This window comes from Cervus elaphus, chromosome 24, assembly GCF_910594005.1.
Source record: "Cervus elaphus chromosome 24, mCerEla1.1, whole genome shotgun sequence".
In the NCBI taxonomy this organism is placed as follows: domain Eukaryota; kingdom Metazoa; phylum Chordata; class Mammalia; order Artiodactyla; family Cervidae; genus Cervus; species Cervus elaphus.
Genome location: NC_057838.1, coordinates 56,729,130 through 56,749,412, shown reverse-complemented (window position 1 = coordinate 56,749,412; position 20,283 = coordinate 56,729,130). Strand labels below are relative to the sequence as shown.

The 20,283-nt window shown below is 43.6% G+C and overlaps 1 long non-coding RNA gene across 1 annotated transcript in view; it reads left to right on the top strand.

Annotated features, from left to right (window-relative positions):
- LOC122682653 overlaps positions 1–20,283 on the top strand; it is a 277,721-nt gene that overhangs the window by 206,815 nt on the left and 50,623 nt on the right. The window contains exons 23-25 of the long non-coding RNA XR_006337466.1: positions 7,674–7,784; positions 11,141–11,254; positions 13,373–13,490. This is a non-coding gene — a long non-coding RNA (uncharacterized LOC122682653). The remainder of the gene's footprint in view (positions 1–7,673; positions 7,785–11,140; positions 11,255–13,372; positions 13,491–20,283) is intronic.

The following is a 20,283-nucleotide window of genomic DNA, read 5'->3' as shown; positions in this document are numbered from 1 at the left end:
TTAAGTACTTGTGTGAGTTGGGCTTCATTGGTGTCTCAGTGGTTTAAAAAAAAAAAAAATCTGCCTGCAATGCAGGAGCCTCAGGAGACACGGGTTTGATCCTAGGGTTGGGAGGATCCCCTGGAGGAGGAAATGGCAACCCACCCCGGTATTCTTGCCTGGGAAATCCCATGGACAGAGGAGCTTGTAGGGCTACAGTCCATGGAGTTGCAAAGTATCAGACACAACTGAAGCGACTGAGCATGCATGTGATTTTTTAAAAATAAAGTCTAATCTAAATCACCTTCCAGATAGCATGACTGTTAGGTAAAGCAAAGTAAATCTAGTTCTGCAATTTCTAAAGAACTTGTTGATCCAAAAGAATGATAAAATAATACCAAAAATTTGATTTGAACCCTAACAGAGCTTGAGTTCCCTCCCTTCCATCACTTTCTATGTAGCCCAGTTCTTCACTCAGGTCTCGAGGCAATACCACAGAACATTTTCTACTCCTCAGTCTGAATACAACAGTCTCTCCACTGGCGCCAAGAAACACAGAGGTCCGTGGGCGAAATACCCTGCCTGGGGCTCTTATTCTGAAGAAAAAACTCAAAGATCAATTGTCTAAAGCTCTCAGTGCCATTGGCTTGCAAGAAAGTGCCAAAATCTGGAGAGACATGGCATTTTGAGTTATGACACCAACTACCCAAAGAAGGCAGATTTCATCGGGAGCTATAACTGTGAATTCTGACATCTGTTCGCTAGTGATTAATGACATCAGGGAAAACAAGCCAGCAGGCACTGATGTTAAGAGAGAAAGCTATTTTAAACACCCCCCATTCTAATTAAATATTTCTTCTTATAACACTCAGAACCTAAAAATAGGTTTGATCTGTCCATTGGGGGCCACTTTGAGTTGACAGGAGAAGTTTAATTAGATTGCCTCAAACAGGAATGTTATTCTCCAAGGTTTTTGATACTGGCATTAACTCCAGGGCTGAGGTCTGGCTTGTGTGTGTGTGGGTGTGTGTGGGTGTGTGTGTGTGCGCGCGCGTGTGCGTGTGCGTGTGCGTGCAGTGGGTGCCTGCTAAAGTAGAAGGGAGTAATTTTTACAAAATCCTGACACCAGAGGAGGCTAGAAGAAAGGCATGTGTGTACTTGGTGTATTAGATTTTTAACAGTCTAGCAGTAAGTGATAATAAATATATTTAACCCTTTAATATGGAAAATGTTTCTTATGCTTAGGCTCCAATTCAACACAGAAGCAACAGTGGTGTCCATAGCAAGAATACCTGACGGAATAAAGACAAAGCATACACGTCTCCTCCAAGGCATCATCTTGACTGATTTCATGTCAATTTAGTCAACTGGCTAGTAGGTCATTGGTTACACCACTGGACATTTGGCAACCTAGGCTGTTGATAAGTTTGAACAGTTCCATTGATGAACACAGAGAAGGTCTCCAGTGTTTTGCTACCTAGAACACTCCATCATCTTTAGTCTGTATCTCTTCATGTTCACTCAGTTATCCAATATTCAGTCAGTTTTTACCAAGCACCTGATAGGTGCTCACAAAGGGTGACTAAGCCAAACAGGGTCCCTGTCCTAATGGTAATGAAAATGGAGGAAACTCTCCAAATACTATGTGACTCTTAATTGCTAGAAGTAGAACTGTTGAGTTTGGAACTTTGGATAAATGTAGCTGTGGTGCCTCACCAAGAGCCCACCATGCACTCACTCTTGTTCTTTTTCATAGTTGCCAGTTTGACAGGCAGAACATTGCATCTCAGGGTTGTTTTGTGGGTTTTTAAAATTACAAATAAGAGTGAATATTTTTTTCAAATATTTGTTGGCTAGTCGATCTTACTTTGTGAGTCATCTGCTTATGGCCTTTATTCATTTTTCTGCCAACAGCCTTATGTATACAACTCTACATAGTTACTCCACAGTTTTTGGTTGTGGTTTTTCTCCCCTCAATGATTATATACTTGTATAAATTAAAGAAATTAAACCTGCTTAATATCACCTAATCATCAAAGAAATACAAATCAAAACCACAATGAGCTATCACCTTACACCTGTTAGAATGACTTTTCAGAAGGACAAGATAACAAATGCTAGCAAGGATATGGTGGTTAAAGAAAAAAAAAAAAAACACTTATCAGTGCAGGGGACATAAGAGACATAGGTTCAATGCCGGGCAAGATCCACTGGAGGAGGAAATGGCAACTCCCTCCAGTATTCTTGCCTGGAGAATCCTATGGACAGAGGAGCCTGGCAGGCTATAGCCTATAGGTTGCAGAGTTGGACACAACTGGCCTAGCACGCACACACGCACACATTTGGAAAAAAGGGAACCCCTGTGCACTGCTGATGGGAATGCAAACTGCAGCCACTGTGGAAAACAGCATAGAAGTTCCTTGATAAATTAAAATAGAATTACTATATGATTCAGCAGTCCCACTGCTGGGTATGTATCCCAAAGAAGCAAAGTATTATCTTGAAGAGATAGCTGTATACTCCCATGTTCATTGCAGCATCGTTCAAAATCACTAAGATATGAAAACAACCAGAGTGTCCATTAACAGGTGATTGGACCAAAAAAAAGTCTTATATGTATATATTTATGTATAAATATATTTAAGATAAATAATCTTATATATATATATATATAACATTTTTATATTTATGTATATAAAATGTATATGTAACATTTTTATATAAGATATGTTTTTATCTCATATATATTTATATACACCCACAGATATATATCTGTGTGTGTCTGTGTGTATGTATATGGAATATTCAGCCCTGAAAAATAAATCTTGTCATTTGCAACAATATGGATGAAAATGGAAGGCATTATACTAGGTGATATAAACCAGACAGAGAAAGACAAAATCTGCATATCATTTATATGAAATCTAAAAAAAAGAGAGAGAGTCGAAAAGTTGTCATCAGGGGCTAGGAGCTGGGGAAATAAGGAGAAATTGGTCAAAAGTTACAAAATTCAGGTATAAGAGGAGTAAGTTCCGAGGATCAATGTCTCATGGTGACTCTAGTTGATATCACTGCATTGTATAATTGAAATATGCTAATAAAGTAGAATTTAAATGGCCTCTCCCCAAGACAGATAAAAAACAATTAACCCTTTCTCAGCAAATAACTCTGTAAGGTTGTGGTTTCTCAAGATTTTAAGAGATTTGGCGGGGGGTAGTCTGGTGCTGAAGATTTTTACCTCTTATGTAATTGTCTTTTTTCTTTTTACTTTTACTTTATTTTGGGCTGTGCTGGGTCTTCACTGCATGGACTTTTCTCTAGTTGCAGCAAGCAGGAGCTACTCTCAGCTTGGGATGAGCAGGCTTCTCATTGTGGTGGCTTCTCTTGTTGCTGAGCACAGGCTCCAGGACGCACACATTTCAGTAGTTGCGGCTCCCGGGCTCTGGAGCACAGGCTCAGTAGTTATGGGCTTAGTTGGCCCATGGGCTTAGTTGCTTCACAGTATGTGGGATCTTCCCAGACCAGGGATCGAACCTGTCTCTCCTGCTTTGGCAGGCAGATTCTTTACCACTGAGCTACCAAGGAAGTTCTGTAATTGTCTTTATGTTTCTGCCTTCAGTAACATGTTTAGAGACATTTTTATCCCCCATGCTTTGTTCATTCATGTTTTCTCCTTGTTTAAATCTTTAGCTCATCCAGAATTTTGATATGAGGTGAGAAGTAGAATCTAGGTATATTTTGCCCAAAATTCAGCCAATTGTCTGAGTTTTCTTTAACATTTCCAAATGTTTCTACTGGTGTCCAGAGACACAGCCCAAATGGGGCCTCATTCAGCAGCCCAAAGCATCAAATGACCGCCAGTGGAATGACCACAAGGCAATAAACAGGTTCCATCAAAAATTATGGAGGAGAGAGCCAAATATTTTCCTTCTTAGCATATTATCCAGAAAAGTATTTTGTCTCAAAGCTATAGCAGGGGGACAAATGCTATTAAAAAAAATCACAGAAATATTTATTCTGAGCCAATGGCAAGGTGTAAACTACGAGAGATACAAATGCCAAGTGGTATTGAAAGGTTGATTTTCCATTTCAAAGATCAAGAGCAACTTTCCTCATAAAAGCATGTAAATATTAATTTATTCAGATGGTAACTCTTGGTGCCAGGACAAAATGTCCATGGCTTTTCCATGGGTTAGAATTCTGACAGCCTGGCTGACTTGCCAGTTCACCGGATTGTTCACACAGCGCAATGGCTTCTTGGCTGACTTGGAAGAATCTCTAGGCCTAGAAAATACAGACCATTAGTGGTCGATTGTTTTTCTCACTGGGAGGATGGACATGATGTCCAGAGAGTTGTGTTGACAGGTCTTCAGATGCCTGTCTCGTGATCATTCTTCCTTTTTATCCTTGTTCCTTTATTCCTTGTTTTCGGAAACATCATGGCTGCATGTTTGAGGTAAGTCCAGTGAGCTCCAGACACAGCCCCCTCTGTCTCCTTTTATTCCTCCAGATTTAGTGAGCATCTTTTATGTGCCAAGAACTGTGGTATACTTGGGGTACTGTGATGGACAAGACAGACAGAAGCCTGGCCTCATAGAGCTTATGTTTTAAAACAGGGTTGGCGAATGATAGTGCCCTGTCCCACTGAATATTTCCGTGAGGTCCAGGAGCTAAAAAAGTGTTTTTAGTTGTTTTTTTGTTTTGTTTTGTTTAATTTTTGAAGATTTTTTTAAAGTCAAAAAGAGAGGTTTTGTGACACATGAAAATTACATGAATTTCAGTGTCTACAAGTAAAGTGCTGGAACACAGCCACATACATTCACTTACATATTATGCTCTTTCACACTAAAATAGGAGAGTGGAATCATTGCGACAGAAACTGTAGGGCCACAGAGCCTGAACTATTTTCTATCTGGCCCTTTACTGAAAAGGTTTGTTGTTCCAGAAGACAGACTAAACAGGAAAATAAGATGATTATAGACTAAGCAAGACACCCTGGAGCACATCGCTGGGGTGAGATGCAGGCAGGCACTGAGCGCCGGGGTCAGGGAGGGCGTCACTGGGGAAGTGTGATTTGAATTGAGAGCCCAAGGCAGACAAAAGTAGGGCTTGTGGGGGGCCACGAGGGGAACAAATTCCAGGCAAACAGAAACAGCAAATACAAAGACCCTGGGGCATGCAGGTTCAGAAAACCCACCTGTTCTGGGGCAGCTGGGAATGGGAGGAGGGGAGGCTGATGAGACAAGACCTGAGCAGCACCTGATCACGGGGACCCCACGGGAGCAGGGTGGAAGCAGAGCGTAGCCGACTCTTCCAGGAGTCCAGGAGAGGGACAAAGTGGCCGAGACCAAACTGGCAGGTGCAGATGCAGAGCCTGCCTAGAGTCAATATATATTTCGGAGATGGAGTCCACAAAACTCAGTGCTGGGTTGCAGGTGGGGAAAGGGAAGAGTTAAGGGTGGGACTGGATAGCCGGCTTACACTGCACCATTGATGGCTTCATTGCTGAGATGGAGAGGACTGGAAGTTACAGTTTGTGTAGGAGTTGGCAGGAGGGTAGAGATTAGAGAACTTGCCTTTAAGAAGCCCAAGGAAAAATGGCAAATAGAAAATAGGAGCTAAGAGTCCAGAACTTGGGGGAGAAGTTGGGGATGGAGATAGGAAACCTGAAAGCCCACTCACTGAGCCTGTGTTTAAAGAGACACCCTAAAGATCCTACGGGTGAATCTGCGGCCTCTCTGCCCACGGCCCATGGGGCTGCCTCTCCCCTCCCAACCAGAGGGATGCTCCATGCACTCCCATCTGGCCATCTGACAAACATGTTTCAGCACCTTTTCTCTCTCATTATCTCCTCAAATCACACACATCCATGCCTACTGTCCTCAGGCACAAAGCGGCCTTCCTAGAGGGAGGATGAGCTTTCACTACCAGAGGTCACCACACCTTATTATACAGGGCTCAGGAGAAATGTTTCCTGCTCAACATGGAGTAGCTATGGCCCTGTGAGAACCCACCTCCTGCTTCTAGCAAGAAAGCTCAGCTAGGAAACCCCAGGGCAGGTAGGTAGAAGGAGAGTTCTATGGACTTGTGCAAGCCTTTGGACACGTTCGGGTCACTGAAAGACTATTAGCAAGGTCACTGTCTGGAAACGTTGGCACCAGGCCCCCCATCTCCTTGGCAAGCCCCATTGTAAGTATGCAAGCACACAGTTACCCTATCTGTGCCCCAGAGATTCCCTCTGGATTCTCTCAGGCTATGAGGACCTCCCCAAATCAGGGTTTGGGTTTTTGTCTTTGTTTTAGTTTATTGAAGTATAATTGATTTACCATGCTGTGTTCATTTCTGCTATACAGTAAAGTGATTCAGTTATGCATTCTTTTGCATATTCTTTTCCATTATGGTTTATCACAGGATATTTAATAGAGTATACTGTGTATACTGTGCTATACAATAGGACCTTACTGTTTATCCATTCTGTATATAACAGTTTGCATGAGCTAACCCCCAATTCCCAATCCGTCCCTCCCTCACCCCACCTCTTGGCAACCAGAAATCTGTTCTCTATGTCTGCAACTCTGTTTCTGTTTCATAGATAACTTCATTTGTACCATATTTTAGATTCTACATATAAATGATGAAAATCAGTTTTATAGAGGTGTTTGCTAGCTCCCAAGGTCCAGTCCAAACCCAAAGACATCGAATCCCCACTCTCCCACTCCCTGGCACTAAGTGAAGACATTTCAAGTCACCTTCAGGTGACTGTCTTGACAAAATGACAAAGTTCAAGGTTTTGTGCACTGCCACGGACACACCGTCAGCCTCAGTTCTAGAAGCTGGGTTCCTATACTGCCTTTTCCACCACCTGGCTGTTTGGGCACAGACTGTTCCCTCTCTGGGTCTCAGACTCCTCATCTGTGACCGGGAGGAGCTAATTCCCTATTTCAGAGGCATTTGCTGAGCACGGACAGGTGCTATGCTGGGCCCCAGGGATATAGATCTTGGTAGACAGGTGTCAGCCCTCGAGGAGACTAGAGTGTACACTGGATCGGGTGCAAGGCTCTCGGACACAGTCAGCACTCTACCTGCTCGGCTCTGTGATCCGTGCTGAGCCCATCATGCGAATGACCTCATCTCCCTCAGCAACCTGACGCAGGGGGCATTCCTACCCCATTTTACTCATGGGGAAACTGAAGTTTAGAGAGAGTAAGTGACTCATCCTACAGGGTCCCATACACAGCAGTAAGGAGTAAAGCCAGGACTCAGTGGCAGGCAGGCTGAACCCCGGGGCCCCCACTCTTCAGCACTCTCGGGGCCTCTCAGTTGGGTATAGCATCCCAGAGTGGGCTCATCCTGGGATTCCCACGCTGACTCTCAGCAAGCCGGTGAGGGGAGGGCCCTAGCTGCTTTGTCAGCTCTGACACTTCCATGCCCTGCCGTTTTCCTAGCCTCTCTGGGCCTCAGCTTCCCCAGAAGCAGCTCAGATTGCCCAGTTATAAGAAGAGCCTCAGAATCCATCAAGGCAGATTACTTCATTCTTACCAGAGGGGGAAACTGAGGCAGGAACCATGCAGACTTGGTCAAATTCTCCCCAAGAAGGAGCAGGAAGGCCATGCCAGGATCTCAGTGGGAGTCCAACCTCATGGGCACATTCTTCTCCACTCACATCTCAGACTTCATATCATCTTTTAATGCAGGAGGAAGCCGGGGCTCAGATGAAGGAATCAGCTTAACCGAAGTTTCCCAACCAGAAAGTAGCAAAATGAAGACTGGAAAGCATTTATTGTTGGCGGCAGCATGGAAAGCAGGTGAGAGCGTGACCTTGGGAATATGGTGGAGTGAGGTGTGGACCTTCCTAGTTCTGTGTCCTTGGGCCACTGACCGAACATCTGCCAGCGGGAACGATTACAAAGGCCCCCTCATCAGGCCAGGTGACGCAGTGGGCTGAGCACACTGCCTGACAAACAGCAGCCCTTGCAAGTGTCTATTGAGCCCCTACCGTTCCAAGTGCTCTTATTGTTCCTAACAGCTTCCTGGGGAGGTCTTACTATCTCACTCTGCAGATGCGCGTGTTGGAGTAAGTCACACGCTCCGGTTGTTCAGCTGTTACCTGGGGAAGGCAGGATTCAAACCCGTGCCATCCGGCTGCAGACACCCAACACTCTTCTTTGCCAAACTCCCCTGTCTTCACCCGCTTTGAGTGTGGTAGTGAAACAAGACTCAGTCAGGAGAGCACAGGAGGCCTTTTTTCATCATATAACAAGGCTGTCCTTTGGAACAAGCCCATGGGGATGAGGAGGGAAAGGAGCCATGGTGGGTGGGGTCATTCTGTGCAGGGAGACTGGAAGGAGCCTCTCAGGACTGAATGAAACTAAGCAGGACCCTATGGGGCCTTCCCCAGACAGACCTCTCCCCCATATACTCTGCTTCAGCTCCTCTCTGAAAGACTCAGGTGAAAATAGTACCTGATGCACATTTCCCGAGTTTTTCAGATGCTGAAACCTAAAGTGGGGAAGTTGGGATGAACATCCCTCTTAGGGGTGAGGAATTTATCAAGAATAATATTTCAGTCCTATAACTGTACATATAACTCATTGATTCCATATAGTAATCATATGTGGTAGGTACTAGCATTATTCCTATTATATAGGGAGGAGGAGCTAAGTCACAGAGAGGTTCAGTGACTGATCCAAGGTCACACAGGTGAATTATCGCAGACCTGGGATCTGAGCCCAGGCAGACCAGACCGAGATCCAAAACTCCAATCAATGTAGCATCTATAAGGTGGTCCGAAGAGGTGAAGTGACTTATCCACGAGATACGGAGCCATGGCTTAGAATTCAGCCTGTGATCATAACAACAAACCACGCTGGTTTAGAGCTCTGAGTCAGCTGGTCTGGTCCGCACCCGGCACTGACTGGCCGTCGCCCTTGCCGGTCTCCCAACCCCTCCACAGTGCACCTTCCCCTTCCCACCACAGGACAGGCTAACTCTTCCTTCCCAGCCGCTAAGCCCTGCTGTCCTTCAGCTTGGTATGAACACACCATCCTCTGTGCCTGGATCACCCCTACTCTCCCTTCAAGACTGAACTTAAATCCCCCTGCCACCTTGACTTTCCAGACCTGCCTTTTGTGCCCTACCTGCTCGCACACAAATCAGACCCAGTTCCGCCAAATCTGCACACATCATAGTCATGCTGGTGGGAATGACCATACCCTGTCCCTCTCCCAGACCATCAGCTCCAAGAGGGAAGGGATGAGCTCTGTACTAGGCATGTCAACACATTTTTAGCGATATGAATCTAAGGGGTGGAGGGACTTGCAGTGGCCCCAGCATACACCAGGCTGAGGATTCATAATTATTTCTTTCAGCCCCTCTAGAGGACCCCACTCTTCCTCACCACTGGGCCTTTGCACATACTTTACCCTTGTCCTCCTTTTCACTTTAGTGTCTTGTCCCTGAGCCTGGGTCAGGTTGCCCTATTTTAAGCTCTCTCAACCCATGTAGTTTTCCTCTAAAGACATTGTTCCCAGTGATCCCTGGACCCCCTGGAGGTCCTTTAAGCCCCTTCAGGGAGTTTGTGAGATCAAAACTGTTTTCCTAAATTATTAAGAAAACACAGTATACCTGAAACTGATACAATGTCACGTCAATTTTATCTCCATTTTAAAAATCATACAAAGCAAATAATAGTAGGTGCTCAATAAACAGTCAGAAAATGAGTGACCCCAGCCCAATGATGGGTCCATGGGTCAATGCACATGCCCGAGACAAACCCTTCCGCAGCAAGGGCAGTTCTAGGTGCGGCCCCTGGGGAGTGGCTGATGGAGGACTCCTCCCGGGAGAGATGAGAGGAAGAGGCCTGGAGGCACCTCGACCCCTGGAATAGGGTACCCACTGTGCAAAATCTTCGGGCCCAACATGGTGCTATAAATGCGCAGCCTCCCACTTGGCTCTGCATTTTTCCAGTTTCTTGCAAGTGCATCTGGAACACATTAGAAAGGGGTCAGACTGGTTTGGAAAATGTTTGGGTAACTCTGGACGTGGGAGGTGGAGCTGGAAACCTGTGGCGAAGAACATGACCCCCAGACAGAGTTCACAGCTACGGCTGGAGAGCTGCTCGCCCACCTGCCTGCCCGCCCAGGACAAGCTCCCCGTCACTCCCTCTCACGCCCTGCCCATCGGGGGGCCTCTGGCTCCACCTTCATCCTTCAGGGACCCCCTTGCAGACTGGCTGTGGTAAGGAGACATCCCTCCATGGGCCCCTCCCTGTCCCCCCATGTCTTTCTCCTGTTGCCTCTTCCGACCCAAACCACAAACTCAGCCCAGGCCCTGCTCCACGAATAGCAGTGGTAATGACAGTGATCGGAACCCGTCAATCACTTCCCATCTGGGGAGCTCTCGTGTCTCAGGTGAGGGCCTTCACACACATCTTATCCTCTGAATCAACCCCCCAACCATATGCATTCCTGTTCTCACATCTCAGTTAAGGAAACTGAGGTGCAGGAAGATGACCCGACTCTCTCGAGGCCATAAGGCTGAAACTCAGACCCGAGTTGCCCAGCACCAGTTTGCTTCATACCCTCTACGGCACACTGGTACCCCAGGAACCTAAAAGAATTCTCTAGAAGCCAATTCCTTTTCTCCCAAATCAAGGAGATGCAGGGGCAGCTAAAAGAAGGGGCTTAAAAGCAGAGGAAAGCGTCTTATCTGTGGCACCTGCTTACCTATAATGATCAGCTGTTTTAAATTAGTCTCCGCTGCCCTTGGCTGCAGCTCCCAATCAGGTCTCCAATGCCGCCATCTCCACGAGTTATCTTGGGGTGAGCAACTACCATGGACTCGAAACCCACTTCCCCAGCCCACCCTAGCCCTTGGAAGATGGGGGAGCTTCAGATTAGAGAGACATTAATTTTCTAAGAACAACTCCTTTCTCTCGGACTATCTCTCAGAAATCCAGGGCTAAGTAATGTTCAAGGCGTGCACTGGGAGACAGGTAACAGCCTGGCCCCAGAGAAGAGAGGAAGCTGGCTGGGGGTGTTCCCTTGCTCACAGCTCGTGTCGAAGGATAGCAGAGCCCTTGAGCTAGTCTACAGGGGGCACAGATGGAAGCTGGGAAGGGCCACGTCTGCAGTCATTTCAGCCCAGCCTCTCTTCTGTCTAGACCTGCGCTGCCCCGTGCTGCAGCTGCCAGCCGCCGTGACTCAAAAAAGGCTCTGCATCCGGGTGTCCTGGCCAAGAGACACTCCCGACCTCAAAGACTTGGCGCGGGAGAAATGTGAGTTATCGCAGTAGTGATTTTTGCATTGATTTAATGTTGAAATGACAAATATTTGATATATGGGGTTAAATATATTATCAGAAGTAATTTCACCATTTTGCTGTTTCTAATGGGCTATCCGACGATTGTAAATTACCCAGGGGGCTGGCATATTTCTGTTTGACGGCACCACCTTTGATACAGGGCACAGCCCCACCTTCCTCCCCGTTCCCCCTGTAGTTCAGTCGCCCACAGCCCGTCTCCCCCTTGAAGCCTGCCCCTCCTCGTCCAGGGCTCCCTGGGGCTCCCCACAACAGCTAAGATCAAACCTCAGCCACTCTCCCCAGCCTTCCGGGCCACCTAGTTGACTGACCCTCTCCTGACCTCAGCCAGTGACCCCAGAAGCTGTCTCCATCTTCCTTTCATCCCCTCTGCGTCCTGGCACACTTCCGGGGCCCCAGGTGGAGAACCACCCTCCTCCTGCCCCCGCTCCTTCTGGTCTTTTGCTTCTGAAGTTGGCAGGTAATTGCTCCTTCCCTCCTCTTTAATGAGCTCCTGGCTCCTGAGGTGCAGGGAACACGGGCCCGGGCTTGCCCTCCGTCTAGAACCAGTTGCTACCCGACCTCAGCCACATCACCCCAGCACAGATGCCCAACGGGAGTGTTGGGCCCACCGAGCCCAGCCTCTCCCCCTGAGGTGCACCCCCGTGAGCACTGACACCAGGGCAGAGCCAGGCATCTGGGTGCTCCCTGTTCCCACCGCTCCTCCCCTCCCGGAGCTCTCCTGCTGGAGTGTATCTCCCTGACTTCCCTTCCTCAAGAATTCAGGCTCTGTGTTCTGCAGAAGCCCACTCCCACCACACAGGCTTCCCTCCCATCAGCTCAACCAAGTGTACACTTCTGATTTTAGAACTCCAAAAGCGCTTACACAGGGGCAGAAAGAAGCCCCTGTGATCTATAGTCCTTTGATACTCACCAAGCACATTCACTTGTAGCCTCTAATCCCTACAATCAAGCCCATTTAATGATGAAGCCGAGGCTCAGACTGATAAAGGAGTGTGCCCAGGACCGTAGGGAGGCAGGCTCTGAAGCTGCCATTGGTATTATTTTATTTTAGGACTGAGTAGTAGTCCATTGTGTTCATATATGTGTGTGTGTATATGTTTATATATATACACGTACATACCACATGTTTATCCATTCATCTTTTGTTGGGCATGTAGGTTGTCTCATGTCTTGGCTATTGTAAACAGTACTGCTATGAATGTTGAGCGGCATGTTATCTTTTTGAGTTAAGAGTTATCTCCAGATACATGCCCCAGAGTGAGAAAACTGTATCATATAGTAACTCTATTTGTAGTTTTTTTTAAGGAATCTCCATAGTGTTTTCCATAGTGGCTACACCAATTTATATTCCCACCAACAGTGTAGGAGGGTTCCCTTTCCTCCACACCCTCTCTGGCATTTATTATTTGTAGACATTTTGGCCGTGGCCATACTGACTGCTGTGAGGTGGTGGTGGCTGGGTTTTGAGCAAACTCTGGGAGATAGTGTGAGACAGGTAAGCCTGGTGTGCTGCAGTCCGTGGGGCTGCAAAGAGTTGGACACAGCTTAGCAACTGAACAGCAACAGCGATTCTGACTGGCGTGAGGTGGAACCTCATTGTAGTTTCCGTTTCTCTAATAATTAAAGATGTTGAGCATCTTTTCATGTGTCTGTTGCCATCTGTATGTCGTCTTTGGAGAAATGTCTATTTAGGTCTTTTGCCTATTCTTTGATTGGCGCGTTTGTTTTTATTGTTATTGAGTTGTATGAGCTGTTGATATATGTTGGAAATTAATCCACTGTCAGTTGGATTGTTTGCAAATATTTTCTCTCAGGCTTACAGTTTCCTTTGCTGTGCAAAAAGCTAAGTGTGATTAGGTCTATGCAAACATCTTAACAACCCCTCTGCACCCCAGTTTCCTCATCTGTAAAATGGCAGTGACCATCTCAGAGTTCTCACGGGGGTTAAGTGAGCGGATGCACGGTTTGCATTTAAAGCAGTGCCTACGGGAGCCGCAGAGTAAGTCCTCAGTAAATGGTAGCTGTTCATATTAATACGTATTTAGTAAGTACTTAATTGTCTCTTCACTAGGCTATAAGCTCCTAGAGTATGAGAGATGTGACCTGGGCCATTCTTGGCCTCCCAGCCTCAATCTCCAGTGAAGGCCTTGAAGGTGCTCTGATGAAGACAGTGAGGCACAGGGATCCAGGTAAGTGCAGTTTTTGTGAACTAATTGTTTGTGGCCCACAGAAACTGGCTGCTTTTGCTTCTTCTTGATTTGGAACAAAGGAATTGGCTTCTAGATGATCCTTTTCGGGTCCTGGAATATTGGTGTATTGTGGAGGGAATGGAATGAACTTTGGTGCTGGGGAAAATGTAGGAGATATGTTCTACTGATTTTAACACCAGCTGGAATAAGACATTTGTTTTTAAGAAATGCATTATAGTAGTATGTTTAACTGCAGTTTTGGTTTGAACAGCCCAGCTTAATGGAACATAAGCAAAAGGGGAAGCAAATGACAGTATTTATTGAATGGTTCCAACTAACCTATTCTTCACATGCAGCACTGTGTTAAATATTAAATCCTACAAAATAGTGTGATCCCTAGTTCTATAGACAGGGACACTTAAGACTCAAAGGCTTTGTTGTGATGCTGTTCACTCAGGAATTGCTGTGTCAGGATTCAAACCCAAGTCTGCTGGCTCCAGCGTCCATTTCTTCCTCTGGGCCAGGTTCCCGTGTGACTAATGGGGCCCTTAATCTGAAGGTCATCTCTTATATGGAATAAAATAGCCCATACAATCTGCTCATGATGATAGATTTTTCAGCAAACCTTTTCCCCCATAAAATATGAGGAAAAAACCTTGCCTAGCGTCACCTCCATTACCACTTAATGAAAATAATAAATCACAATTAATCTTAAACATTTTGTTTTTTACTATAACTCTAAAAATATACATAAAGGTTCAATGTTTTTTAAAAAATCCAAAAGGATGGATGTGTTAATGAGGAATTCCATTCACAGAAAGTTAAAAACACATATTTTAGGGTTGCAAGTGGTTTTTGGAAATTTCTGGTTGCTATGAATGTGATGATTTACAATACACCAAAACTCACACAGCACTGGCTTGCAGAAAGCTTACTTTTTCTGTAATGATCAGGTGTCACAAATCTGAGTTCACTCGTGTAGTTTGCAGTTGCATTCAGGTGATGGAGAATATTGCATCTAGTTTTGGGAAGAGGGACTTTTCAGTAGTCATTTGTGTTTTTTTGTGTTTTCTTTTTAAATGAAGTATAATTGATTGGGGGGGGGTAAAAAAAATAAAATAAATGAAGTATAATTGATTTATAATGTTGTGTTAATGTCCGGTGTAAAACAAAGTGATTCAGTTTTACATATATATCTATGTGTATATTTTTTCTTTTTCATATTCTTTTCCATTATGGGTTGCTACAATATATCAAATATAGTTCCCTGTGCTATATAGTAAGACCTTGTTGTTAATGTATTTTATACATAGTAGTTTACATCTGCTAATCCCAAATCCCTAATTTATCCCTCCCCATCCTTTGTCCCGTTTGGTAACCATAAATTTGTTTTCTGGGTCCATGAGTCTGTTTTGGTTTTGTAAATATGTTCATTTGTATCATATTTTAGATTGTATGTATACGCGATATTATTGGAATTCGTCTTTGACTGATTTAGTTCACTTAGAATGAAAATCTCTAGGTCCATCCAGGTTGCTGCAAATGGCATTGTTTCATTCTTTGTTATGGCTGAGTGGTAATCCACTGTGTGTGTGTGTGTGTGTGTGTGTATTCTCTATTTGTTCACCTGTTAATGGACACTTAGGTTGCTTCCATGTCTTGGCGATTGTAAATAATGCTGCTATGAACATTGGACTGCATGTAACTTTTGGAATTAGAGTTTTCTCCACATATATGCCCAGCAATGGAATTGCTGTTATCATATGGTCAGAGGAGTCTGGTGGGCTACAGTCCATGGGATCATAAAAGAGTCAAACATGACTTAGAGAATAAAAAAAAAAACCACACAGAAAAATGACAACTCTGTTTTTAGTTTTTTAATGAACTTCCACACTGTTGTCCACAGTGGCTTCATCAATTTACTTCCCCATCAACAGCGTAGGAGGGTTGCTTTTTTCTCCGCATCCTCTCCCACATTTATTATTTGTACATTTATTTGTTGAAGATGATGTCCATTCTGATTGGTCTGAGGTGATAACTCATTGTACTTTTGATTTGTATTTCCTTAATAATTAGCAATGTTGAGCGTCTTTTCATGTGGCTGTCGGAAATGTGTATGCCTTCTTTGAAAAAAATGCTTATTTAGGTCTTCAACTCATTTTTAAAATGTGCTTGTTACTGACCTGAGCTATTTGTATACCTTAGATATTAAGCCCTTACTGGTTGCATTGCTTGCAAATGCCAGGGGCAAAAGGGTGGGGTGGGGTGGAGAGGGGAAACGGGAAGTTAATGTTTAATGGGGACAGAGTTTCAGTTTAGGAAGTGAAAATTTTGGGAGGTGGATGATGGTGAGGGTTGTATAACAATATGAGTATACATAGGGCCACTGAACTGTACAGTTAAATATGGTTACAGTAGTATGTTTTATATTATGTGACTGCTACCACATAAAAAGCTTTAAGAAAGAAAGCTATCCCATTCTCTTAGATTGGAAGAATACTGTTAAAATAGCCATACTACCCAAGGCAATCTGCAGATTCAGTGAGATCCCTATCAAATTACCTGGGATATTGGTGTTCTGGGATATTGCTGTTCTGTGGGGGGTATGAAACAAACTTTGTTGCTGGGGAGGGTGTAGGAGAAACACCAGCTAGAATAAGACATTTGTTTTTAAGAAATGCAATATTAGTATGTTTAACTGCAGTTTGTGATTCTAACTCATGGCTAGCAGAATAAATAATGTGGAGGTTTGAACAGCCCAGCTTGATGGAACATAAGCAAAGGGGAAAGCAAATGCCAATATTTATTGAGTGGTTCCAAGTAACCTGTTCTTCACATGCAGCACCATGTTAAATATTAACTCCTACAAAATAGTGTGATCCCTGGATCCATAGACAAGAGACACTTAAGACGCAAAACTTTGTCATGATGCCATTCACCCAAGAGTTGTTGTATCAGGATTCATACCCAAGTCTGCTAGCTCCAACTTCCATGTTCTTCCACTGGGCCAGGTTACAGTGTGACTAATGGGGAACTTAATCTGAAGTCATCTCTTATATGGATTAAAATAGTGCATACAGTCTGCTCATGATAATAGATATTTCAGCAAATCTTTTCCCCCAGAGAATATGAAGAAAAAAACTTGCCTAGCATCACCTCACTTACCACCTAATGAAAATAATAAATCACAGTTAATCTTATACATTTGCTTTTACTATCATTCTAAAAATGTACATAAATGTTCAATGTTTAAAAAAAAATCCAAAAGGATGGACCTGTAAATGAGGAATTCCATTCACAGAAAGTTAGAAACAAAAGCACATATTTTAGGGTTGCAAGTGGTTTTTGGAAATTTCTGGCTGCTGTGAATGCGATGATTTACAATACACCAAAACTCATTCAGCACTGGCTTGCAGAAAGCTTACTTCCTCTGTAATGATCAGGTGTCACAGATCTGAGTTCACTCATGTAGTTTGTAGTTGCATTCAGGTGATGGAGAACATTGCATCTAGTGCTGGGAAAAGGGACTTTTTGGTAGTTATTTGACATTTTGTGTTTTCTTTTTAATATACAATATTTGTTTTCTTTTTGATATACAATAGGACCTTATTGTTAATGTATTTTATCCATAGTTCTTTACATCTGTTAATCGCAAATCCCTAATTTATCCCTCCCATTCTTTGTCTCTTTTGGTAACCAGAAATTCGTTTTCTGAGTCTGTTTTAGCTTTGCAAATATGTTCATTTGTGTCATTTTGGTTGTGCATATAAGTGATATCGTTGGAATTTGTCTTTGACTGATTTACTAAGTATGATAATCTCTAGATCCATCTATGTTGCTGCAAATGACATTATTTAATTCTTTGTTATGACCGAGTAGTAATTCATTCTGTGTGTGTGTATCTTCTCTATTCATTTTTCTGTTAATGGACATCTGGGTTGCTTCTATCTCTTGGCTACTGCAAATAATGCTGCTATGAACATTGGACTGCATGTAACTTTTGGAATTAGAATTTTCTCCAGATATATGCCCAGGAGTGAAATGGCTATATCATATGGCCAGAGGAGCCTTGTGGGCAGCAGTCCATCACAAAAGAGTCAGATATGACTTAAGAGACTAAACAACAACAACAAAACGACAACTCTATTTTTAATTTTTTAATGAGCTTCTACACTGTTGTCCATAGTGGCTTCACCAGTTTACTTCCCTACCAACAGGTGGGGTTCTTTTTTTCTCCAGATCCTATCCTGCATTTATTATTTGTAGACTTGTTGATTATGGCCATTCTGACTGGTCTGAGATGATACCTCAGACCAACTGTAGTTTTGATTTGGTTTTCCTTAATAATTAGCGAAGTTGAGCATCTTTTCATGTGGATACTGGAAATGTGTATGCCTTCTTTGAAAAAAAATGTTTATTTATGTCTTCTACCCATTTTAATTTTTTTGTGTGTTACTGAACTGAGCTATTTGTATACTTTAGATATTAAATCCTTATTGGTCGCATTGCTTGCAAATATTTTCTCCCAATTCAGTGGTTGTCTTTTCATTTGTTTATAGTTTCCTTTGTTGTATAAAAGCTTATAAGCTTGAGCACATTCCATTGGGAGCTGACCTAAGAAAACATTGCTATGATTTATCTCAGAGAAGTTTTGCCTGTAATCTCTAGTAGGAGTTTCATAGTGCTATGTCTTACATTTAAGTCTTTGAGCCATTTTGAGTTTATTTTTGTGTATGGTGTGAGGGTGCATTCTAACTTAATTGATTTACATACAGTTGTCCAGCTTTCCAAACACCACGTGCTGAAGAGATTGTTTTTTCCCCATTGTATATTCTTGCCTCCTTAGTGAAAATCTGTTGACTGTAGATGTGTGGCTTTATTTCTGGGCTTTCTCTCCTGCTCCATTGATCTGTATGTCTATTTCTGTGCCAGTATCGTTCTGTTTCGATTGTGGTAGCTTTATAGTATTATCTGAAGTCTGGTAAAATTATGCCTCCTGTTTTCTTCTTTGTCCTCAGGATGTTTTTGGCAATGTGGATCTCTATGGTTCAATATAAATGTTAGGATCATGTGTTCTGGTTCTATGAAAAATATCATGGCTAATTTGACAGGGATCACATTGACTCTGTGGATTGCCTTGGGCAGCATGGCTGTTTTAACAGTATTCTTCAAATCCAAGAGCATGGGATATCTTTCCATTTCTTTTTTTTTTTTAATGTGTTTATGTGGTAAAAGTCACGTAATATAAAACATACTATTTGAACCGTATTTAACTGTACAGTTCAGTGCCACTAATTATATTCACATTGTTGCGCAACCCCCACCATCATTCACCTCCCAAATTTTTCACTTTCCTAAACTGAAATTCTGTCCCCATTAAACACTAACTCCCTATTTTCCCTTTCCACCCCAGCCAACCCTCTGGCCCCTGGCATCTACCAATGTACTTTCTGACTCTGTGAATTTGACTATTCTAGGTATCTCAAATAGGTAGAATCAAACAGTATTTGTCTGTTCAGTTCAGTCACTCAGTCATGTCCAACTCTTTGAGACCCCATGGACCATAGCACACCAGGCTTCTCTGTCCATCACCATCCCAAAGCTTGATGAAACTCATGTCCATCAAGTTGGTGATGCCATCCGACCATCTTATCCTATGTCGTCCCCTTCTCTTCCTGCCTTCAATCTTTCCCAGAATCAGGATCTTTTCCAATGAGTCAGTTCTTCACATCAGGTGGCCAAAAGTATTAGAGTTTCAGCTTCAACATCAGTCCTTCCGGTGAATATTCAGGACCGATTTCCTTTAGGATGGACTGGTTGGATCTCCTTGCAGTCCAAGGGACTCTCTAGGGTCTTCTCCAACACCACAGTTCAAAAGCATCAATTCTTTGGCAGTCAGCTTTCTTTACAGTCCAACTGTCACATCTATACATGACTATTGGAAAAACCATAGCTTTGACTAGACGGACTTTTGTCAGCACAGTAATGTCTCTCTTTTTTAATATGCTGTCTAGATTGGTCATAGCTTTTCTTCCAAGGAGTGTCTTTTAATTTCATGGTTGCAGTCACCATCTGCAGTGATTTTGGTGCCCCCAAAATAAAAAGTATCTCACTGGTTCCATTGTTTCCCCATCTATTTTCCATGAAGTGATGGGAACGGTGCCATGATCTTAGTTTTCTGAAAGTTGAGTTTTAAGTCAACTTTTTCACTCTCCTCTTTCACTTTCATCAAGAGGCTCTTTACTTCTTCTGCGCTTTCTGCCATAAGAGTGGTGTCATCTGCATATCTGGGGGTATTGATACTTCTCCCGGCAATCTTGATTCCAGCTTGTGCTTCATCCAGCCTGGCATTTTGCATGATGTGCTCTGCATAGAAGTTCAATAAGCAGGGTGACAATATACAGCCTTAACGTACTGTTTTCCTGATTTGGAACCAGTCTGCTTTTCCATGTCCAGTTCTAACTGTTGCTTCCTAACCTGCATACATATTTCTCAGGAGGCAGGTCACGTGGTCTGGTATTCCTATCTCTCTAAAAATTTTCCACAGTTTGTTGTGATCCACACAGTCAAAGGCTTTGGCATAGTCAATAAAGCAGAAATAGATGTAGCTCTTTCGATGATGCAGTGGATGTTGGCAATTTGATCTGTGGTTCCTCTGCGTTTTCTAAATCCAGCTTGAACATCTGGAAGTTCACAGTTCATGTACTGTTAAAGCCTGACTCGGAGAATTTTGAGCATTACTTTGCTAGCTTGTGAGATGAGTGCAATTGTGTGGTAGTTTGAACATTCTTCG